At 39.9% G+C, this 6,412-nt stretch overlaps 1 non-coding gene across 1 annotated transcript; it reads left to right on the top strand.

Annotated features, from left to right (window-relative positions):
• Window positions 1-4,856: 4,856 nt before the first annotated feature.
• Window positions 4,857-4,929, top strand: TRNAA-AGC. Its single transcript has one exon. It is a non-coding gene; the product is annotated as a tRNA-Ala (tRNA).
• The last annotated feature ends 1,483 nt before the right edge of the window (window positions 4,930-6,412 follow it).

The raw sequence follows: 6,412 nt of genomic DNA, 5'->3' as shown, positions 1-6,412 counted from the left end.
TAATAGCTATCAATGGCAATATGGTTATACAAACTGTGATATGTTCATATATGGAAGTCTGTATTGCAATGAACAATATCAGGCAAGTGGTCATCCAACAACATAGATGGAATTTAAAAACATAATGAAAAGTTGATATAAAAGAAGCCAGACCTAATAATATCCTAAATGATTCCATGTGTATAAATATTGACAACATGCATGTATACATACATACATACAAAAGAGTTTGGAAAAAGAAGGCTTGCTGAGTCTTCTGGCCTTCATCTTTCTCCCATGCTGGATACTCCCTGCCCTCAAACATTGAACTTCAAGTTCTTCAGTTTTTGGACTCTTGGATTTACACCAGTGGTTTGTCAGGGGCTCTTGAGCCTTTGGCCACAGACTAAAGGCTGCACTATCGGCTTCCCTACTTTTGAGGTTTTGGGACTCGGACTGGCTTCCCTGCTCTTCAGCTTGCAGAGGGCCTATTGTGGGACTTCAACTTCCGACTGTATGAGTCAATACTTCTTAATGAACTCCCCTTCATATACACATCTATCCTGTTAGTTCTGTCTTTCTAGGGAACCCTGACTAATACAGATCTAGTTGTACATACACAGATTTTGTGTACATACATACATGCCTACTTGCATACACATATACAGCATACGTACACCCCTACACATGCATGTGTGCACACATACATGTACACTGGCATGCACGAATACACATGTCCATACATGCGTGTGCACATGCACACACATGCCTACACACATGCATGTGCACACACACACAAATATGTGTGCAAATGCATGCATGTACACACATACATAAATAACATGTGTGCATAGATGTACGTACACACAAGCACACACATACCTGCACATGCATACGTCCATACACACATAATGCATATATATATACATACATGTAGGTACACATGAGCACAATGCATACATGTATGCATATGTATATGTGCATACACATGCACACAATCGTACATGTGCATACACACATGCATAAATACACAACTGTATACACACCTGTTTACATGTTTAAACACATACATGCAAACACACATGTGCACATTTATACATACACGAATACCTACACACAAACATGCAAAAATTCTGTGCACACACATACATGGACACACATGCTTGCATGCCTGCAGACATGCATATGCCGACACACGTGTACACACTTGCATACACGCAGATGCATGTGCACATGGGTGCACACGTGTACATACACACATGTTTAGATGCATGTGCACACATGTGCACACACATGTATAACACACAAGTGTTCACGTGTACATGCGAGCATTATGCATGTGTAGCTAAATGACTACAAGCATGATACACGCACGCATACATGTACACACATGTATAGTGCACATATGCATGCATACATACATTTAGACATACATGTAGATGCATATGTACATGCATGTATAGATGCACATCTACATCTACACATGCATGGACCCACACATGCATGTATACCTGCATACTGTGCACATAATACATGTATACAGGTACATGTGTGCATACACGTGTACACACATGCATGCATACACACATGGATTTGTAGATACATGTGTATATGTGTGTACACACAGACATACACATATGCATCCACACATACACATATACACATGAGGTGGTACATTCAGCTTTCAGGAGGACAATCAGGGACTCTGTCACCTTGACAACTTTAGCCTCGCCTTCTTCTAGACATCTTGCCAGAACACCTGTGCCCACGTTTTTCTAACACTCATCAGAGTACTTTTTCCATCAAGGCATCTGGAGGTTGGGAGAGCTTTTTGCACAGAAGGCTAGTTGGCTTCGTTGGAAAACTGATGATACATGAGGACTGGAGTGGTCAATCCCTCACAGGTTTCTTCATATGAAAAATGAGGACTGTGGGATTCTCTGGCTGGATCTCAGCACCTAGAGATGGATGTGGGCAATAGGAACTGCTCAGCAAGTATTAGCTACTGCTTTGGTTGCCTTCTCCCTGTGGAAAACTGGCCTCTCACATTGAATTTGTATCATAGGCACTCATGAGGGGCTTGACTGTATCAATATCCGATGACAGGTTTCAGTGCAGTTCTGTTGTCGTGGCTGATTTGCTCATTTGGTAGATAGCATCCAGCTTCTTGTGAACATTAAAATGAAATAAAATAGATTATGGAGGAATAGAATACAGACACATACTAAGGTATTATTTTCCAGACAAAATGGATTTGGATAAAAGAATCTAATTAAGAATTTGTGCATGATTCTTTTACAATTCCTTTGAGTCCTTTTTTTGGCCTGTTTTTCAAGTCTCTGATTTTTGTCACCCTTCTCCCATCAGGTCAGAGAGATAGCCAATGGTCAGAAGGAATCTTCCAGCAACAACCATAGCACTTTCTCCTGCCTGCAGATACCTGTTTTTATTCAGCCTTTATGGGAAGTAGCAGCACCATCCAGTTCTCAGAGAGCAAGCTCTGGAGTAACTGAGATAACCCCAGTTGCTAATCTAAGCTAATCCCAGTACCCCAGTGGATTTACAGATTGAGGTTAAAACCTAGCAGGGTTCTCTTCCTGGAAAGGACAGCCTTCCCTCTAAGGTTTCACATAGGTACTGCGTGAGGAAAGGGCCCTAAATGGCTTGAAAAATTGAATGCTCTTTGGGTAAAGCAGGAAGCCCTGCTATGGAAGAGCATCATTTGAACATAAATCAGGTTATCAGTACAAAGAGATTGTTCAGGAGGTCAAGATAGTTAAGCAGAGAGCCTGACCAGAATGTCCGTGGTGGAGAGAAACAATCTTGTTGGGAGAAGGATGACAATAATTGGAGACTTAGAATAAAGGCTGAAAATGATTCAAAGAGAATGCAAAAAGAATCAGGCACAAATGCTTTACTATATACTGTTGTGCAAATCTCACCTTACTATGTGTTTGTATTCTATTCCTCCACAATCTTTATTTTATTTTGATGTTCAAAGAGACTTGTGGTGCCAATTAAATGAACAAAACAGTTAGTGACAACAGAAATGCACTAAGAAAAAGTCCCTCATCAGCTCTTGAAAGCAGATTCCTTAAAGGTGGACAATATCCCACATACAAGGACTTTTTCAGCACCACACATGGGAAATGGAACTGAATGTTTATTATTCTTTATATAAGTTGGTTGATACGACTTTTCAGCTTCCCTCAGTAGCATTATCCAAATTTTGTAGATGACACTAAAGCTCAGAGGAGTTAAACCATTTTCCTCAAATCACATAGCTTTAAATAGGAAAACCAGACATGAAAAGGAGAATTTTTTCTAAATAAAAAAAATAAAAATAAAAAACCCATGAACTCTTGCTTTACCTTAGCACATAGTCTCGCCATCTGTTTTCTACACACCAGGTCATTCATATAACATTTACTCACATAATGAACACAAATAAATGAGTGGATTCATTCATCAGATATTAATTCAGAATCTCTTTTGTGTCTACAACACTAGGCTCAAGACTTCCCAGTGTCTCTGTCTCCTCTCCCTCAAATCTCTCCATCCAGTGTCTTGACAAATACTGTAGATCCCTCCTGCACAAAGTCTCCAGAATTTTTTTCTTCCTTTTCACTCACCTCTGTTGTCATCCATGCTACGGTGTTTAAAGAGGATGTATTCTGCACCATGAAGTGTGATGGGCACTGGTGATGCAGAAAGACTCCTGCTGTCCACCTCAGGAGCTGACACAATAAATGTGGGTAAACCTCAATCCTTTAATATCTTTGTGACCTCTTTCCCTTTAAATCCAATTCCTGTTTTCTTAGTTCAAGCTTTGACATTCAAAACTAAACACCTTTCTCTAACATGTTGCTTTAATTATTTAAGCCTTTTGCCTGGGATTTTTTCAATTTATCTTAAGTTTTCATAAAACTCTCCCACTCTCCCAACATATCTCTAAGTGACCAGACTTTTCAATTACCGCTTCCCTCAATGTGTATTTGACACACACACACACACACACACACACACACTCTCTCTCTCTCTCTCTCTCTCTCTCTCTCTCTCCACTTAAGTTGAACAGGTATTTATTCACACAGGAGTTCCTACAAACAGCCCAGTTTTCTCCAACGTATGTCTACTCCATCTCTTCATAGCTCAATTTTAATTCTTACACTCTAATATTTTACATATTCTTACACTCTGATATGATCTTGTCTCTTATTCTTTATGGCTCTGCTCTGTAATTTTGTTGTTGTTGTTCTGACATATAGTTGGACATGTAACTTGTACATGACACACCTTAGCAAGGAGGCAACCCATTTCTCAGATGTAAGTGAAAGAAGCACTCTCCAGGGGTTTCCTAGGGCAGTGGTCAGCACGCTGGCCTCATTCCTGAAAGGGCCTAGTTATGAAAACAACAGGAGCTTTTTGCCTGTCAGAAATCTGTACCATCTCACAACCCCCGACAGTGTCAGCTACAAGGAACAAGTGATAATGCCATCCCACCTTTATAACCACACACACAACACACACACTCATACAAAATCATTTAATCATTTTTATTATTTAATTATTTTTTAAAAATCAGTGACACTTTAGCTGGGCAGGTCTAGGCAGGTCCTCCTTTGCTGGGACACGCCTTTTTCTGTCCTGGAATACCCTAAACTTGATATTGTGGTAGCACGAGTTTTCCCTTTGTGACTTTATCCTTCTTCCCTTTTCTCCTCCTTCTTTGCAGAGAATGAGTAGACACTGCACTGTTGCCCTGGCCCATCAATGAAAAAATCTGCTCTTAGTAGAGCCCTGCTTTTGCGTTGAAGTCCCTGAAATCACCTGTGTTCCAGGCCACCCACTAAGGATAAAAAAAGCTCCCCCAGTGTGGGGAGTTAGCTCAAGTGGTAGAGCGCTTGCTTAGCATGCAAGAGGTAGTGGGATCGATGCCCACATTCTCCAAGCTTTATTATTTAGGTCTCCAAACCCAAGTCAGTGTCTGAGAGCAGGATACTGCTTTGGTTCAAGACACAGGAGCAGCAACAATACAGGACTGGTGACGGCTCCCTCCTGGCATTCAGCACAGTGTAGATCTACCGTGTAATTAATTTTCTGTTTCTTCAAGGAGCTGTGAAACCAAGGGACATATACAATTGCTCTTTTCTCCCTGTTTCTGCCTGCAGGTTGAATGTGAGACAATTGTGAAAAGTGCCACTTGGGTAAATACAGCCCCGGCTTTCTGGTGAGAGGACTGAAACCAGGATGTGTCAGGTAACTAGAATGTGCCTGGGCAGATACTGTAGAAAGCAAACCCATAAAGGTGTTCATGAGCTTGTGGACGCACCTGTCAGCTGTGAATAAGTGGCTCTAATCCCAAACAACTTACCAAAAAAGAGCCTGAGAGCTGAACTGAGCAATGACACATTTCCCAGTCCTCACTGACCATTGGGTCGCACACACTGCAGTGATCTTTGAACAGTAGTGTCAAGGCTTTGTAAATAGAGTTATCTTTGAAATAGCAATACATGGAAGGTTGGTTGGTACTTGGAACTTGAACACAAGGCAATTGTGTGCCTGCAAAAACAAAAATGGCAATATTTTCCTTAAGATTTCAACAAGACACAGTGTCTCATTACATAATCCAAAGAAGTCCAAGTTACAACCCCAAAATATTCAGCATATGAAAAAACAGGGAGAACTTATTTCACATAGCAAAGAGAATCCTTGACAATACTGAGAGGACACAGGTGTTAAATCATCTGACACATACATTAAGCAGCTATTTTAACAATGCTCCTAGAATTAGGGGATAACATTCGTGAAGTGGATGGAAAGTCTCACCAAATATTTGGAATATATAAACACCAATTTTAACTGAAGAATTTAAAAAATGTATTAAACAAAACTATTAGGGGAAATAAAAAGCTTAATTGGATGATCTCAATAACAGAATGCAGAAGACTAAGGAAAAAGTCTGTGAACTTGAAAACAGAACAAGAATACTTACGCAATCTGAACTATAGAGAGAAAGGAGGATTTTATTTGTCCCTGAACAGAGGCTCAGGGAAAAATAAAAAATAATAAATCCAATATTCACATTATTGTAATCTGGAAAGAAGAGGACAAAGAAGTTTTTGTGGGATAAAACTTTGAAGAATTAATGGCTGAAAATGTATCAAATTTGTCAAAAGACATAAGCCAGATTTTTAAAGTTCAGTAAATGTCAAGCACGATAAACCCAAAGAAACCCATAGCAAGACATATCATAAACTGTTGAAAACTAAGAAAATGCAAAACAATTTTGAAAGCAGCCAAAGGGAAATGAAAGAGAAAATACCATATGAATGAGTGCAGATTTCTCATCAGGAACCACAGGGGCCAGAAGAAATGTCATAACATTCAGTAAGTACCAAAAGAAAAAGACATATCAACCCAGAATGCTATG

Source organism: Trachypithecus francoisi, unplaced genomic scaffold (genome assembly GCF_009764315.1).
Source record: "Trachypithecus francoisi isolate TF-2019V2 unplaced genomic scaffold, Tfra_2.0 Lachesis_group10, whole genome shotgun sequence".
NCBI classification, from domain to species: Eukaryota; Metazoa; Chordata; class Mammalia; order Primates; family Cercopithecidae; genus Trachypithecus; species Trachypithecus francoisi.
Note: the sequence above shows the minus strand (reverse complement) of the source record. Positions and strands in the feature narration are given on the sequence as shown.